General features: G+C 45.9%; 1 long non-coding RNA gene and 2 other non-coding genes across 3 annotated transcripts; 2 read left to right on the top strand and 1 right to left on the bottom strand.

Moving 5' to 3' along the window:
- Positions 1-3,690: 3,690 nt before the first annotated feature.
- On the bottom strand, positions 3,691-5,702 carry LOC135521205 (uncharacterized). Its single transcript, XR_010452507.1, has 8 exons — positions 5,079-5,702; positions 4,920-4,972; positions 4,756-4,836; positions 4,487-4,632; positions 4,317-4,397; positions 4,049-4,195; positions 3,882-3,931; positions 3,691-3,761 (listed from the first exon to the last, which is right to left on the bottom strand). It is a non-coding gene; the product is annotated as an uncharacterized LOC135521205 (long non-coding RNA).
- A 9,259-nt stretch (positions 5,703-14,961) lies between these two features.
- trnas-gcu (transfer RNA serine (anticodon GCU)) lies at positions 14,962-15,044 on the top strand. The gene has a single exon. It is a non-coding gene; the product is annotated as a tRNA-Ser (tRNA).
- A 1,533-nt stretch (positions 15,045-16,577) lies between these two features.
- Positions 16,578-16,659, top strand: trnas-gcu (transfer RNA serine (anticodon GCU)). Its single transcript has one exon. It is a non-coding gene; the product is annotated as a tRNA-Ser (tRNA).
- Positions 16,660-18,368: the final 1,709 nt, after the last annotated feature.

The following is an 18,368-nucleotide window of genomic DNA, read 5'->3' on the forward strand; positions in this document are numbered from 1 at the left end:
GCTCCTTGGCAGACTGGCGGCACTGGCGGCTTCTGGCGGCACTGGCGGCTCCTGCAGACTGGCGGCTACTTGCAGACTGGCGGCACTGGTGGCTCCTTGCAGACTGGCGGCACTGGCGGCTCCTTGCAGACTGGCGGCTCCTTGCAGACTGGCGGCACCTTGCAGACTGGCGGCACCTTGCAGACTGGCGGCTCCTTGCAGACTGGCGGCACTGGCGGCTCCTTGCAGACTGGCGGCACTGGCGGGCTCCTTGCAGACTGGCGGCACTGGCGGGCTCCTTGCAGACTGGCGGCACTGGCGGGCTCCTTGCAGACTGGCGGCACTGGCGGCTCCTTGCAGACTGGCGGCACTGGCGGCTCCTTGCAGACTGGCGGCACTGGCGGCTCCTTGCAGACTGGCGGCTCCTTGCAGACTGGCGGCTCCTTGCAGACTGGCGGCACTGGCGGCTCCTTGCAGACTGGCGGCTCCTTGCAGACTGGCGGCTCCTTGCAGACTGGCGGCACTGGCGGCTCCTTGCAGACTGGCGGCACTGGCGGGCTCCTTGCAGACTGGCGGCACTGGCGGGCTCCTTGCAGACTGGCGGCACTGGCGGGCTCCTTGCAGACTGGCGGGCTCCTTGCAGACTTGCGGCACTGGAGGGCTCCTTGCAGACTGGCGGCACTGGCGGGCTCCTTGCAGACTGGCGGCACTGGCGGGCTCCTTGCAGACTGGCGGCACTGGCGGGCTCCTTGCAGACTGGCGGCTCCTTGCAGACTGGCGGCACTGGCTTGCTCCTTGCAGACTGGCGGCACTGGCGGGCTCCTTGCAGACTGGCGGCACTGGCGGGCTCCTTGCAGACTGGCGGCACTGGCGGGCTCCTTGCAGACTGGCGGCACTGGCGGGCTCCTTGCAGACTGGCGGCACTGGCGGGCTCCTTGCAGACTGGCGGCACTGGCGGGCTCCTTGCAGACTGGCGGGCTCCTTGCAGGCTGGCGGCACTGGCGGGTTCCTTGCAGGCTGGCGGCACTGGCGGGCTCCTTGCAGGCTGGCGGCACTGGCGGGCTCCTTGCAGGCTGGCGGCACTGGCGGGCTCCTTGCAGGCTGGCGGCACTGGCGGCTCCTTGCAGACTGGCGGCACTGGCGGCTCCTTGCAGACTGGCGGCACTGGCGGCTCCTTGCAGACTGGCGGCACTGGCGGCTCCTTGCAGACTGGCGGCACTGGCGGCTCCTTGCAGACTGGCGGCACTGGCGGGCTCCTTGCAGACTGGCGGCACTGGCGGCTCCTTGCAGACTGGCGGCACTGGCGGGCTCCTTGCAGACTGGCGGCACTGGCGGGCTCCTTGCAGACTGGCGGCACTGGCGGGCTCCTTGCAGACTGGCGGCACTGGCGGGTCCTTGCAGACTGGCGGCTCCTTGCAGACTGGCGGCTCCTTGCAGACTGGCGGCTCCTTGCAGACTGGCGGCACTGGCGGCTCCTTGCAGACTGGCGGCACTGGCGCGCTCCTTGCAGACTGGCGGCACTGGCGGGCTCCTTGCAGACTGGCGGCACTGGCGGGCTCCTTGCAGACTGGCGGGCTCCTTGCAGACTTGCGGCACTGGAGGGCTCCTTGCAGACTGGCGGCACTGGCGGGCTCCTTGCAGACTGGCGGCACTGGCGGGCTCCTTGCAGACTGGCGGGCTCCTTGCAGACTGGCGGCACTGGCTTGCTCCTTGCAGACTGGCGGCACTGGCGGGCTCCTTGCAGACTGGCGGCACTGGCGGGCTCCTTGCAGACTGGCGGCACTGGCGGGCTCCTTGCAGACTGGCGGCACTGGCGGGCTCCTTGCAGACTGGCGGCACTGGCGGCTCCTTGCAGACTGGCGGCACTGGCGGCTCCTTGCAGACTGGCGGCACTGGCGGCTCCTTGCAGACTGGCGGCACTGGCGGCTCCTTGCAGACTGGCGGCACTGGCGGCTCCTTGCAGACTGGCGGCACTGGCGGGCTCCTTGCAGACTGGCGGCTCCTTGCAGACTGGCGGCTCCTTGCAGACTGTCGGCACTGGCGGCTCCTTGCAGACTGGCGGCACTGGCGGCTCCTTGCAGACTGGCGGCACTGGCGGGCTCCTTGCAGACTGGCGGCACTGGCGGGCTCCTTGCAGACTGGCGGCACTGACGGTCTCCTTGCAGACTGGCGGCACTGGCGTGCTCCTTGCAGACTGGCGGCTCCTTGCAGACTGGCGGCTCTGGCGGCTTCTTGCAGACTGGCGGCTCCGATGGCGCTGGGCAGGCGGGAGACTCCGGCAGCGCCGGGGAGGAGGGAGGCTCCGGCAGCGCCGGGCAGGCGGGAGACTCCGGCAGCGCCGGGCAGGCGGGAGACTCCGGCAGCGCCGGGCAGGCGGGAGACTCCGGCAGCGCCGGGCAGGCGGGAGACTCCGGCAGCGCTGCAGAGGAGAAAGCCTCTGGCAGCGCTGGACAGGCGAAGCGCACTGTAGGCCTTGTGCGTGGTGCTGGTGGTACAGGGCCGAGGACACGCACAGGAAGCCTGGTGCGGGGAGCTGCCACCGGAGGGCTGGTGCGTGGAGGTGGTACTGGATAGACCGGACCGTGCAGGCGCGCTGGAGCTCTTGCAGGCGAACCGGGGACACCATGCGTAAGGCTGGTGCCATGTAAGCCGGCCCAAGTAGACCAGATGCGTAGAGCCGGCTTCATGAGACTTGGCTCGATGCCTACTCTAGCCCGGCCAATACGCGGAGCTGGTATGTACCGCACCGGGCTATGCACCCGTGCTCCACAGCATAACACGGTGCCTGCCCGGTCTCTCTAGCCCCCCGGTAAGCACAGGAAGTTGGCGCAGGTCTCCTAGCTGGCTTCGCCATACTCCCTGTGTGCCACCCCAGGAAATATTTGGGGCTGACTCTCGGGCTTCCATCAACGCCGCCGTGCTCGTCTCTCCAACTCCATTCTCCTATAACCCTCCTCGCACTGCTCCAGCGAATCCCAGGCGGGCTCCGGCACTCTCCCTGGGTCGACCGCTCACCTGTCTATTTCCTCCCAAGTCGTATAGTCCTGACTTCGCTGCTCCTGCTGCCGCTGCCTGTCACCACGCCGCTTGGTCCTGTTGTGGTGGGTGATTCTGTTACGGTTTTCTTCTGGTGAAGGAGAGACGGATCAAAACGCACCGTGGTTATTTATAAACATCTTTAATGAAGATGATAACTTGAACAATGTATAATACAAAATAAGAAAACGTGGAAAACCGAAAACAGTCCTAACTGGTGCAAAACACAGAGACAGGAACAATCACCCACAAGAGACGTAAAGAATATGGCTGCCTAAATATGGTTCCCAATCAGAGACAACGATAACCACCTGCCTCTGATTGAGAACCACTCCAGGCAACCATAGACTTACCTATAATACTTAACTAAACACAATCCCATAAACTACAAAAACCCCTAGACAAAACAAATCACATAAATCACCCATGTCACACCCTGGCCTAACCAAACTAATAAAGAGAACACAGAATACTAAGACCAGGGCGTGGCAGTTAGTGAGTTACCATGTGGTTGGCCTGAACCAGTGTGCCCAGGACGACCTTTCCCGCCACAAACAGATGGTTCCTGCTCAGAGTGGAACCAAGCAGGGTCTAGGAAAGAGTTAGGGTGAGACATCTTCCTCTAGGAGACAAAACAAGAAGTCACAGAGAGAAAAAGAAAAGTGGGTCCACTCACAGGGAAGGCCTGACGCAGGGAGACGAGCCTCAGGGCGATGTCCTCCATTCTCCTGGTAGTAAGGTAGAGGCTGTGAAAGGGAGGGAATGGAGCATGTCAACCATTAGAGTCAATGGGGATAAGAGCATTATGCCCACTATCCTTCAGCATCTGACAAGCCCAGACTACAATGACATTTAGAGGAACTCACTTTAGCAGAGGAACCTCCCTCTCCTCAGACAGCAGGTCCTCCTCCTAGCCCTATGACAACAAAACAAGCATTCAAAATCAGTGACCAGTGCAATGACATAACACACAATCGATCAATGGAAGGATCTTAATGCTCCTAGTCAATAATATGTGTGTGTAACGTCTGACCTCATAGCAGTTGTGGCCCTCTGGCTCTGGGTCAGTGAACTGCTGAGTGGTAGGCGTAGAGAAAGAGGCAGCCTCCGACCACGCTGAAGAGAGAAGCCCGTCCAGCCCCATGTGGAGAGTGGCGTACACCACTGAGACATCAGTCAGCTGCTCAAAACACACACAACACACCTGTTTACCACACACACGTTATTAGAAAACACACCAAATCTAATGCAAAAATGCCCAGTAATATCTAGTCCATATACATAGGAAAAAGTTTATTTACCTGGTAGCAGCCAAGTGTCATGTCCACAGATGTCTCGTGTGGGAAGTGAGAAGCATAGTGGGTCACCCTGCCAGCCACACACTGACAGAGAGAGAATACATGTTAAGGCCAAATGGAATAAGTGAAGAAAAGCCTAATCTAACACTATTTCAGTAGTATTTATGTGTTACCTGGATCCAAGTGATGACTGCACTTTGGTGGCACAGTAGAGGATGCCCTCCGAACTAAGCCTGGCTGTCTCCTTAGAGATGGCCCACATCATTTGAGTCTCCAGGCCTCCCACCCTACTCACGTGGTGCATCCTCACCACCACCTGCTGTTGAGATAAACAACAAGACAACATCAACAAAACCACTTCAGCAATTGCTGTGACACATTTCCATCAAGATCAAATGACTGACAATGTAGATTAGGATTAGGTAGTTACAAAGACATATACCTGGGATCCCCCACAGATGTAGGTGATGAGGCTGATGAACTGGAAAGTTCTCCAAGCTTTAACCACCAGACCAGCATTGTTCTGCACATTTCAATACATTCATGTTGGAAACAGTAAACATTGTAACCGTGATGTCACTGTGTGTGTGTGGGGGGGTCTCTTACCCTGATCACAACAGGCCCATAGTTGGAATCAACAGCCAATTGCCAGTGGCCTCCTAAAGCAGAAAGCAGACAAGAGATTTGTTTCATGTCAAAGGGACACAACTTGAATATCTGGGATATTTTTATAACATAAATCCCCAAACTTTCAGAATATTGTACCACAAGGATAGTCTGCACATCTGGCACATCCTCAAGAATGATAGCAGCATTCTGGACATCAAGGAGGACTGGCAGCTGTGGAACATCTGGCACATCATCCAATGGCACATCCAACTGGACCTCATCCAGGACAGTTGTTTCTAAAATGAGGAACATTGGAATATAAAATAAACTATTGTTAGGACATAAAACGTAGCAAGATTGCTAATACTAGCTAGCTAGGTAGCAAAAGTCAATCGCTTTGCAACAGTTACTAACATTAATGTTAGCTAGCAAGCTCGCTAGCTACAACATCTCGAGCACAAGCATTTTTGCCATGTCTGAATGATAGAAATACACAACATTGCGCAAATTATAATGACTTTGTTAAATGTAGTAAAATAAGAGTTTTAAACTCATCTTCGAAATCGCTGTCCACCTGTCGACGACCATGAACCCTGCAAAACAGAAAAAGACAAGAAAAACAAGCCACAAATGAATTTGAACAACCTGCCGATGCAGTAGGACACCGACGTCCACGCACTCTCTCCGCCAGTCCTGAAAAGTACCCAGGCATTTTCCAGTCGATTGTTCTATCTCAGGTCTCAAAAATCAATCAAGTTTGTTGTCAGCAGCAAACTGAAGTTGTTGTTTTCGCACACAAAATGTTCCATAGAATGTCGGTTAGATGTGTCTTGGCAACACACGTTTGAAATTGATTGTTTACAAAATTGACAACTGTGTTGCCATAGAAATGAGTTTGGAATTCTATGATTCCTTTAGAATCTGTTAAAATTGCTTGTCATCATTCTAGTGATGTCGACGTGCTCCTTCGTAGCTCAGTTGATATATATATTTATTTTTACTTCACCTTTATTTAACCAGGTAGGCAAGTTGAGAACAAGTTCTCATTTACAACTGCGACCTGGCTAAGATAAAGCAAAGCAGTTTGACAAATACAACAACACAGAGTTACACATGGAGTAAACAAACATACATTCAATAATACAGTAGGAAAAAAGTCTATATACAATGTGAGCAAAGTAGGTGAGATAAGGGAGGTAGGGCAATAAATAGACCATGGTGGCGAAGTAAATACAATATAGCAATTAAAAACACTGGAATGGTAGATTTGCAGTAGATGAATGTGCAGTCGATGAATGTGCAAAGTAGAAATACTGGGGTGCAAAGGAGCAAGATAAATAAAAAAAAATACAGTAGGGGATGAGATAGTTGTTTGGGCTGTTTATAGATGAGCTATGTACAGGTGCAGTGATCTGCTCTGACAGCTGGTGCTTAAAGCTAGTGTGGGAGATAAGTGTCTCCAGTTTCAGAGATTTTTGTAGTTCCAGTCATTGGCAGCAGAAAACTGGAAGGATTGGCTTTGGGGGTGACCAGTGAGATATAGCTGCTGGAGCGGGTGCTACGGGTGAGTGCTGCTATTGTGACCAGCGAGCTGAGATAAGGCGGGACTTTACCTAGCAGGGTCTTGTAGATGACCTGGAGCCAGTGGGTTTGTCGACGAGTATGAAGCGAGGGCCAGCCAACGAGAGCGTACAGGTCGCAGTGGTGGATAGTATATGGGGCTTTGGTGACAAAACGGATGGCACTGTGATAGACTGCATCCAATTTGTTGAGTAGGGTGTTGGAGGCTATTTTGTAAATGACATCACGAAAGTCGAGGATCGGTAGGATGGTCAGTTTTACGAGGGTATGTTTGGCAGCATGAGTGAAGGATGCTTTGTTGCGAAATAGGAAGCCAATTCTAGATTTAACTTTAGATTGGAGATGTTTGATGTGAGTCTGGAAAGAGATTTTACAGTCTAACCAGACACCTAGGTATTTGTAGTTGTCCACATATTCTAAGTCAGAACTGTCTCGAATCCCACCGTACCTTCTCCGCTGTGCAATCCACATCACCTCCGGAACAAAGGAGGAGTAGTATGAGGGTGCGGCTAAAGACTATCAAAACTGGTCGCCTAGAGCGTTGGGGACAAAGAATAAAAGGAGATTTCTGGGCATGGTAGAATATATTTAGGGCATAATGCGCAGACAGTGGTATGGTGGGGTGCGGGTACAGCGGAGGTAAGCCCAGGCACTGGGTGATGATAACAGAGGTTGTATCTCTGGACATGCTAGCTGTAATAGGTGAGGTCACCGCATGTGTGGGAGGTGGTACAAAGAAGGTATCAGAGGTATGAAGAGTGGAACTAGGGGCTCCATTGTAAACTAAAACAATGATAACTAACCTGAACAACAGTATTCAAGGCATATTGACATTTGAGAGAGACATACAGCGCTGCATAAAGTAATTGCAGGTCTTGATTGGGAGAGCTTGCTAAAACAACAGGTGAGAAGACAACAACAGCTAATCAGCTAACACAACAACAGCAAGTAAAAATGGCGATGACTAGGCAGAGAGGGTCGGATTAATTACACACAGAGCCTGAGTTCGAGGCTGGGGCCGACAGATAAAAAATGAATAAACAGAATGGAGTACCGTGATTAATGGACAGTCAGCAGGCGTCAGCAGGCATCAGCTATGTAGCCAAGTGATCATAGTGTCCAGAGGGCAGCAGTAGATGGAACAGGGGAGCCGCCACTACGCTAGCACTCGGGCGTTTAAAGTTAGTAGCCCTCCGACGGAGGCCGGTTGAAGGCACAGCGGATGGAGTAATTCATCGGCAGACCAGTCGTGTTGGTGCAGCAGGGGGCCGTGTCAACAGAGAATCCAAGCCAGATGGCGAAAGAGGTATTGTAGAATTTAGTTTGCTAGCCGGGAGATGTTCTTGGCTCACGGCTAACTGGTGCTAGCTTCGTGGCAGTGGTGTTAGCCACTATAGCCAATCGGTAGCAGTGGTGAACCGGTGCCAAGGTCCAGAGATGCTTGTCTGGAGGGTAGTTAACACAGTGTCCAAAGAAGGGCCAGAAGTATACATTGATGTATACAGAGAAGAGAGTCGGCCCGTGAAATGAACCCTGTGGCACCCCCATAGAGACTGCCAGAGGCCCGGACTACAGGAAGACGATTTTACACACTGAACTCTATCGTAGAAGTAGTTGGTGAACCAGGTGAGGCAATCATTTGAGAAACCAAGGCTGTTGAGTCTGTCGATAAGGATGTGGTGATTGACAGAGTCGAAAGTCTTGGCCAGGTCAATGAATACGGCTGCACAGAATTGTTTCTTATCGATGGCGGTTAAGATATCGTATAGAACCTTGAGCGTGGCTGAGGTACACCCATGACCATGATAGAGCATGACGCTTGCAATGCCAGGGTAGTGGGTTCGATTCCCCTCACCACCCATACATAAACGGCAGCAGGTTTTGTTGTAAGTTGCTTTTGGATAAAAGAGTCTGATGAATGACATATATTCATTTTATATATTCACTTACTTGCTATACAATGTAGAGAGAAAAAGGGTCAATTCAAGAGGGAGTCCAGAAATTCATGTCCAAACGTTGTTTTCTTTGCCTGATGTCATTAGAAATTACATAGAATGAATCATTAGCTTGTTCTCTACAATATTATAACATTCATATACTTGTACTTGACAGTGTTGATGAAATAATAACGATCACTTGCTGTGACCATTACTAGTTTAGACTGCACAGCACTTGGTTGTAATTGCTCCATATTTGGTGTTGTGAGGCTAAATTCTCAGAGTAAATCGTCGGTAACTTTTCAACCATATATGGTAGAGACATTATTGTTTCACATAATGTTCTATTGATTTGGCATATTTGTAAACCTTGAATGAATTCATAATTTTATGTTTTTGGCTATTTTACCAGCAGATGCTTTCCTATATCATTGGTATAATATAAAATAAAAATACCAAATATTGTGTTTTATAAAGTCACTAGCTCGGTTGGAAGAATGAGAAAAACAAGGGGATTTTTTTTTTATTGTGTTGTTTACCTCCTGAAAGTATAGTCTTTGCCACAGTGGGCTATAAAGTCTTTTGGAGGACATATTGACCAAATTCAGACAAGGGAGGCCACAGCCCACGGGAAAAAAGCAATGAAGGCTCTACACTACCGGTCAAAAGTTTTGGAACACCTACTCATTCAAGGGTTTTTCTTTATTTTGACTATTTTCTACATTGAAGAAAAATAGTGAAGACATCAAAACGATGAAAGAACACATATGGAATCATGTCGTAGCCAAAAAAAAGTGTTAAACAAATCCAAATATATTTTAGATTCTTCAAAGTAGCCACCCTTTGCCTTGATGACAGCTTTGCACACTCTTGGCATTCTCTAACAAGCTTCATGAGAAAGCCACCTGGAATGCATTTCAATTAACAGGTGTGCCTTCTTAAAAGTGAATTTGTGGAATTTCTTTCATTTTAATGCGTTTGACCCAATCAATTGTGTTGTGACAAGGTAGGGGGTATACAGAAGATAGCCCTGGTAAAATAAAAAGTCCATATTGTGGCAAGAACAGCTCAAATAAGCAAAGAGAAACAACAGTCCATCATTACTTCATGACATGAAGGTCAGTCAATATGGAATATTTCAAGTGTAGTTGCAAAAACAATCAAGCTCTATGATGACTGGCTCTCATGAGGACCAAAACAGCAATGGAAGACCCAGAGTTAACTCTGCTGCAGAGGATAAGTTCATTAGAGTTAACAGCCTCAGATATTGCTGCCCAAATAAATGCTTCAGAGTTCAAGTAACTGACACATCTCAACATCAACTGTTCAGAGGAAACTGTGTGAATCAGGCCTTCATGGTTGAATTGCTGCAAAGAAACCACTATTAAAGGACACCAATAATAAGAAGAGACTTACTTGGGCCAAGAAACATGATGAATTTGTCCTTTGGTCTGGAGTCCAAATTTGAGATTTTTGTTTCCAACTGCCATGTCTTTGTGAAATGCGGTGTGGATAAACAGATGATCTCTGCATGTGTATTTCCTACCATAAAGCATGGAGGAGGAGGTGTTATGGTGTGGGGGTGCTTTGCTGTTGACACAGTCTGTGATTTATTTAGAATTCACACTTAACCAGCATGGCTACAACAGCATTTTGCAGCTATATGTCATCCCATCTGGTTTGGGCTTAGTGGGACTATCATTTGTTTTTATAAATTATTATAAAAAAATAAACAATTGTTCGTTACTTTTACGCCTTTTTCGTGGTATCTAATTTGTAGTTACAGTCTTGTCTCAGCGCTGCAACTCCCGTATGGACTCAGGAGAGGCGAAGGTCGAGAGCCGTGTGTCCTCCAAAACACAACCCAGCCAAGTAACGGTTGTTGGAAGGAGAGGACCAAGATGCAGCGTGGTAAGTGTCCATGTTAGATTTATTCGATAACTGAACACTGAAACACAAAGTAAACAAAAGAACAACCGAAACAGTTCTGTCTGGCGCAGACACAAAACACAGAACAGAAAATAATCACCCACAACTCAAGGGTGAAAACAGGGTACCTAAGTATGGTTCTCAATCAGGGACAACAATTGACAGCTGCCTCTGATTGAGAACCATACCAGGCAAAACACAGAAATCCCAAATTTCTATCACAGAGGGAGTTGATCCTCCTGATGGACAGTGTCACTGTGAAGAAGGAGGGATTCGTCCCAACGGCCAGCGTCCCTGCGCGCAGAGAGGAGATCCTCCTAACAGCCAGTGTCCCTGTGAAGAATGGAACCAATCATCCACAACCACCTCCCATCATTCCCACGGTGGCACCATTGTGGAAATGGGATGGTGGAGCGTGTACTTCCCTTGTAAATTTCTATTCCAAGAGAAGAGGTCACTTAGCCTTACCTAATTAGTAAAGAAATTACCATTGTGATCGCGTGAGAATTAGTTCTGATAGATCAAATCTATGGCTCATGTGAGTGTATAGCTGTATTACTTTCATGCATTTTCTACATAAAACAGGTTTAGCTCCATTTTACTTTGACATTTTAATCATTTAGCAGACACTCATATCCAGAGCGACTTACATTTGTGTATACATTTTCATCTCTCCAGGATTTCGCATTTTCTTTATAAAAGCTGATAATTATGATAGATTTTGCAGCGACAATTATGACATTTTGCATGGCAATATGCAATTGTTTTGTCAAATTTGTTGCAAAAATGCACTGACAAGGGAAAAACTGTGTTGTTGTGTGGCTTGATTGAAACATATTATGCAGTAAATGTGCAGTGATTGGTTGAAATTGCGAGCCCTTATTTTGTACTATGGTAATGGGTCAGTTCTATGTGATAATATTGTGATGATGTGACTATTTTATGCAGAAATAGTTTGGTGATTGGTCACATTTGTAAGCCCTCACATAATATGCAGGGAATTGTTGATTTTGCAACCAAAACAATGCGATGGCAGAGTCCTGGAGTAACCTCCCAGTAATCCCTGTGACTGCGTGTAGGTTAAGATTGGGTTGTAACAGAGTATCAGAGCGAGACGTTCCTACCTGTCAGCTAGTAATTGTTCTGTATGGTGACATGAGCTGAGTGGCCTGATTTCTCCCACTTATTACAGATGAGCATCCTGCTATGGTGTTCAGTTAATAAGAAGGAGGTTCATCTACCTGAGGACAGAGACAGATCTGTAAGGAACTGGTTATTAACCTCTTTGAACTCTAGGGGCGCAATTTCATTTTTGGATGAAAAACGTTCCCGTTTTAAACAAGATATTTTGTCACAAAAAGATGCTCGACTATGCATATAATTGCTACTGTTCGAAAGAAAACACTCTGACGTGTCCAGAAATACAAATATCTTCTCTGTGCGTGCCCTTTAACGTGAGCTTCAGGCAAAACCAAGATGACATGGCATCCAGGAAATGACAAGGATTTTTGAGGCTCTGTTTGTCATGATCTCCTTATATGGCTGTGAACGCAAGAGGAATGAGTCTGCCCTTTCTGTCGTTTCCCCAAGGTGTCTGCAGCATTGTGACGTATTTGTAGGCAGATCATTGGAAGATTGACCATAAGAAACCACATTTACCACGTGTCCGCCCGGTGTCCTGCGCCGAAATTGGTGCGCAAAAGTCACCTGCCAGTATTTTTCCAAACAATACACAGAGTAAAGCAAGCTTCCACGAACTGCATGTCAATGAAGAGATATGTGAAAAAACACCTTGAGGACTGATTCCAAACAACGTTTGCCATGTTTCGGTCGATATTATGTAGTTAATCCGGAAAAAGTTTTACGTTGTAGGTGACTGCATTTTCGGTTCGTTTCAGTAGCCAGGCGCAATGTAGAAAACGGAACGATTTCTCCTACACACAGAAGCTTTCAGGAAACACTGCGCATTTGGTGTGTAACTGAGAGTCTCCTCATTGAAAACATCAGAAGCTCTTCAAAGGTAAATTATTTTATTTATTTGGTTATCTGGTTTTTGTGAAAATGTTGCGTGCTACATGTTATTCAAAATGCATTGCTAGCTTTGCATACTCTTACACAAATTAGTCCATATTCTATGGTTCAAAAACATATTTTGAAAATCTGAGATGACAGTGTTGTTAAGAAAAGGCTAAGCTTGAGAGCAGATGCATTATTTTCATTTTATTTGCGATTTTCAGAAATCGTTAACGTTACATTATGCTAATGAGCTTCAGGCTATAACTGTATACAGGGTTTTTTCATAGCCAAACGTGAACAAAACGGAGTGATTTGTCCTACACAAATAATATTTTTTTGAAAAACTGCACATTTGCTATGTAACTGAGAGTCTCCTCATTGAAAACATCCGAAGCTCTTCAAAGTTAATGATTTTATTTATTTGGTTATCTGGCTTTTGTGAAAATGTTGCGTGCTACATGCTACACAAAATGCTATGCTAGCTTTGCATACTCTTACACAAATTAGTCAATTTCTATGGTTCAAAAGCATATTTTGAAAATCTGAGATGACAGTGTTGTTAAGAAAAGGCTAAGCTTGAGAGCAAACGCATTATTTTCATTTTATTTGCGATTTTCAGAAATCGTTAACGTTGCGTTATGCTAATGAGCCTGAGGCTTTAGTCACAATCCCGGATCCGGGATGGGGAGTTTCAAGAAGTTAACACTATATTCTATGTAGAGACAATTGAGTGGATTAAAACATTTTAAATGGTGGCTTGCTTCACATTGCTAAGATCTTCTTCCTCAGATTGTCTGGGATACAACTCTACACAGATCAGTTAACAAAACTGAGCCCAAGGCTGAGGTACACACTTCAATGAAATTAAAAACAGTGAACAACCATTGTATTTCAACTGTGATAATATTACTAACAATTTGGAAAATGTGTTGATGTGTTTTACAGAACATGTGTGTACCACCGCCTCCACCGATGGGGACATATGGATATCAGGAGAACACTGGCAGTATCCACAAAGGAGTGAATCCTTACTCTATGAAAGCAGGTGAATATTGCTTTAGAATACATGTGGTTTAAAACCTGTTGGGGCTAGGGGGCATCATTTTAATTTTTGGATGAAAGGCGTGCCCAGAGTAAACTGCCTCCTACTCTTTCCCAGATGGGAATATGGCACATTATTATTACTGGTGGATAGGGAAACACGCTGAAGTTTCTAAAACTGTTTGAATTATGTCTGTGAGTATAACAGAACTCATATGTCAGACAAAAACCTGAGAAGAAATCCAAACAGGAAGAGAGACCTCGATTTTGAAAACAGTGCCATTTAAAGTCCAGTTTAGATATGGATGTTTATGCACTTCTTAGGGCTTCCACAAGATGTCACCGTCTTTAGATTCTGGTTGTATGATTCTACTATAAAGGAGGGGCTCATAATAGCTATTTGAGTAGGTGGTCTGGCAGAAAGCCTCGGTCTCATTGCGAGCGGTCACGAGAGAGTGTTCTTCCGTTCCAATGCGTTTCTTTAGACAATGAAATTCTCCGGTTGGAACCTTATTGCTGATTAATGTTTAAAACATCCTAAATATGGATTGCATACATCATTTGACTTGTTTCCACGACCTGTAACGGAGTTTTTTGAGGATTGAATGCTGGGCTGAACAAGCTAACAACAAGTGGCTAAATGGTGGGCTTTATGGAACTTTATGGAACAAATCAATCATTTTTTGTTGAACTGGGATTCCTGGAACTGCCTTCTGATGAAGATATTCAAAGGTAAGTGAATATTTATAGTGTTTAGTGTTTTTTGTAGCTTCTGTTGACGCCAAAATGGAGGCTATTTCTTTGGGTTCTAAGCGCCGTTCTCAGATTATTCTTTTTCCGTAAAGTTTTTTCTGACACAGCAGTTACATAAAGGATACATTTATCTTTAATTCTGTGAATAACACTTGCATCTTTTATCAATGTTTATTGTGAGTATTTCTGCAAAATCACCGGATGTTTACTTTCAGGTAATGCGCCAATGTAAACTGCAATTTTTTTAATATATATATATATGCACACTATCGAACAAAACACACAATACATGTATAACATGATGTCCTATGACTGTCATCTGAGGGATATTTTCATTCATTTCTATCTATATTTCTGCTTTTGCGACTCTATCCTTGGCTGTGAAAAATGTCTGTGTGTGTTTTTGAATTTGGTGGTGATCTACATAAATATATGTTGTGTTTTCGCTGTAAAACATTTTTTTTAAATCGGACACGATGGGTAGATTAACAAGATGTTTATCTTTCATTTGCTGTATTGGACTTGTTAATGTGTGAAAGTTAAATATTTCAAAAGAATATTTTTTTCAGCTGAATGGGGAGGTTCCCCTAGGGGAACGCTAGCCATAACAAGTTTTTAATCAAGCAATTGAGACCACTCGGCCTGACAACACACTTGTTAAATGTATCGATGGGATCGACACATGGCCCTGCCATGGCTCTGCCTAACTTTCATTGATTCAATCAAGGGTTTACATACAGCAACTACAGTTTTTTAAGGTCATTTGCCACGTGGATATTACAGGTTGAGGTGGCTGAGTGGTTAAGGCGATGGACTGCTAATCCATTGTGCTCTGCATACATGGGTTAGAATCCCATTCTCATCGTGTAAGCAGTAAGATTCTGTATGTTATTACGGCACTGGAAGATTTTGACTTTCACAAACACTGGTAAGATGGCCGACTGCCAAAGAGAGAGCACAGGACTTGGTATCTGAGTGGTGAAGGCGATGAAAGACATGTGTGGATTATAACACCAACCTCTTCACAAAACATGTGTTATTTCCTCTCTTACATGGCCCCACATGAATATAGAATCCCTGTGCAATCCTGGAGCGACTAATAAGATTCAGGTATTGAAGAATAGCTATATCAAGGGCAACCTCAATGGTGGGATTTCAACCGACACCTCAACACAGTTAACCTTTTGCGTGTAGGGGGCAGTATTTTTGTTTTTGGCTAATAAATGTACCCATTTGAAACTGCCTATTTCTCAGCCCAGAAACTAGAATATGCAAATACTTTTCAGAATAGCATAGAAAACACTCTAAAGTTTCCAAAACTGTAAAAATATTGTCTGTGAGTATAACAGAACTGATATTGCAGGCAAAAACCAGAGGAAAATCCAATCAGGAAGTGCCTCTTATTTTGAAACCCTTCTGTTCCTATGCATGCCTATCCTTCATTTAAAGGGATATCAACCAGATTCATTTTTTTTCTATGGCTTCCCTAAGGTGTCAACAGTCTTTAGACATAGTTTCAGGCTCTTATTTAGAAAAATGAGCGTGAAAGATCACATTGCGTAAGAGGATCGGTGGGGGCTCTCAGAGTGAGTTTTGCGCTACAGAGTAAAGCGGCCATTGTTCCACCCGGTGATATTGAAAAACCTACACACTCGGTTGATATTATCGAATATATATTTTAAAAACAACCTGAGGAATGATTATAAAAAACATTTGACATGTTTCTGTTGACATTATGGAGACTATTTGGAATTTCCGTCTGGGTTGTCGTGACCGCTCTTTCCTGTGGATTTCTGAAGATAACGCGACAAACAAAAATAGGTATTTTGGGAATACAAATAATCTTTATGGGACAAAAGGAACATTTGTTGTGTAAGTGGGAGTCTCATGAGTGAAAACATACGAAGATCATCAAAGGTAAACGGTTAATTTTATTGTTTTTCTCATTTTCATGTCCAAGCTTCCTGATGCTAAGTGTACATAATGCTATGCTAGGCTATCGATAAATTTACACAAACGCTTGGATTGCTTTCGCTGGAAAACATCATTTCAAAATCTGAGATGACAGGTGGATTAACAAAAGGCTAAGCTGTGTTTTGCAATATTGCACTTGTGACTTCATGAATATGAATATTTTTTAGTTATATTATTTCACTGTGGCGCTATGCTATTCAGCGGTTGCTGACAAAATGATCCCGCGACAGGGATGGGTAGCATCAAGAAGTTAAATTAATCAAGCACTTGAGACCACTCGGCCCGACAACACACTTGTTAAATGTCTCGATGGGATCGACACATGGCCCTGCCATTGCTCTGCCTTACTTTCATTGATTTCAATCAAGGGTTTACATACAGCAACTACAGTTCATTAGGGTCATTTGCCACGTGGATATTATAGGATGAGGTGGCCGAGTGGTTAAGGCGATGGACTGCTAATCCATTGTGTGCTACATGCATGTGTTTGAATCCCATCCTCATTGTGTAACCAGTAAAATTCTGTACTTTATTATAGCACTGGAAGATTTTGACTTTCACAAACACTGGTAAGATGGCCGACTGCCACCGCGAGAGCACAGGATTTGTTATCTGAGTGGTGAAGGCGATGAACAACATGTCTGGATTATAACACCAACCTCTTCACAAAACATTTGTTATTTCCTCTCTCACATGGCCCCACATGAATATAGAATCCCTGCGCAATCCTAGAGCGACTGATAAGATTCAGGTATTGAAGAATAGCTTTACCAAGGGCAACCTCTATTGTTTGATATGAACCGACAACTCAACACACTTAGTCAAGCACTTGAGACCACTCGGCCTGACAACACATTTGTTAAATGTCTCGATGGGATCGACACATGGCCCTGCCATTGCTCTGGCTAACTTTCATTGATTTCAATGAACGGTTTACATACAGCAACTACAGTTTTTTAAGGTCATTTGCAATGTCGAAATTAAAGGATGAGGTGGCCGAGTGGTTAAGGCGTTGCGGACTGCTTATCCAGTGTGCTCTGCATGCATGATCTTAAATCCCATCCTCATCATGTAACCAGCAAAATTATGTACGTTATTATGGCACTGGAAGATTTTGACTTCGAGACATTTAACAAATGTGTTGTCAAGCCGAGTGGTCTCAAGTGCTTGACGAAGTGTGTTGAGGTGTCTGTTCATATCCCACCATTGAGGTTGCCCTTGGTAAAGCTATTCTTCCATACCTGAATTACGTGTGTTGAGGTGTCGGTTCATATACCACCATTGAGGTTGCCTTTGCTCAACTATTCTTCAATACCTGAATCTTATCAGATGCTCTAGGATTGCACAGGGATTCTATATTCATGTGGGGCCATGCGAGAGAGGAAATAACAAATGTTTCGTGAAGAGGTTGGTGTTATAATCCAGACATGTCGTTCATCACCTTCACCACTCAGATAACAAGTGCTGTGCTCTCGCGGTGGCAGTCGGCCATCTTACCAGTGTTTGTGAAAGTCAAAATCTTCCAGTGCCATAAAATAAAGTACAGAATTTTACAAGAGGAGGATGGGATTCGAACCCATGCATGCAGAGCACAACGGATTAGCAGTTCATCGACTTAACCACTCAGCCACCTCATCCCATAATATCCATGTGGCAAATGACCTTAAAAAACCTTAGTTGCCTATGTAAACCCTTGATTGAAATCAATGAAAGTTAGGCAGAGCAATGGCAGGGCCATGAGTCGATCCCATCGAGACATTTGCCAAATGTGTTGTCAGGCCGAGTGGCCTCAAGTGCTTGAATGAGTGTGTTGAGGTGTCGGTTCAAATCCTACCATTGAGGTTGAGGTTGCTAATGCTATTCTTCAATACCTGAATCTTATCAGTTACTCTAGGATTGTGCAGGGATTCTATATTAATGTGGGGCCATGTAAGAGAATAAGTTGGTGTTATAATTCACACATGTAGTTCATCGCCTTCACCACTCAGATAACAAGTCCTGTGTTCTCGCGGTGGCAGTCGGCCACCTTACCAGTGTTTGTGAAAGTCAAAATCTTCCAGTGCCATAATAAAGTATAGAATTTTACTGGTTACACGATACACCAATCGGCCAACGTCTAATGAAGACTCACATACCGCGCTGGACGACTACCTACCCCAGTTTAGAATTGGATTGGCAGTATGTCCAGTCGCGCGTGTTTTCTCTGTGTGGGTGG

Source organism: Oncorhynchus masou, chromosome 29, assembly GCF_036934945.1.
Source record: "Oncorhynchus masou masou isolate Uvic2021 chromosome 29, UVic_Omas_1.1, whole genome shotgun sequence".
Classification (NCBI taxonomy): domain Eukaryota; kingdom Metazoa; phylum Chordata; class Actinopteri; order Salmoniformes; family Salmonidae; genus Oncorhynchus; species Oncorhynchus masou.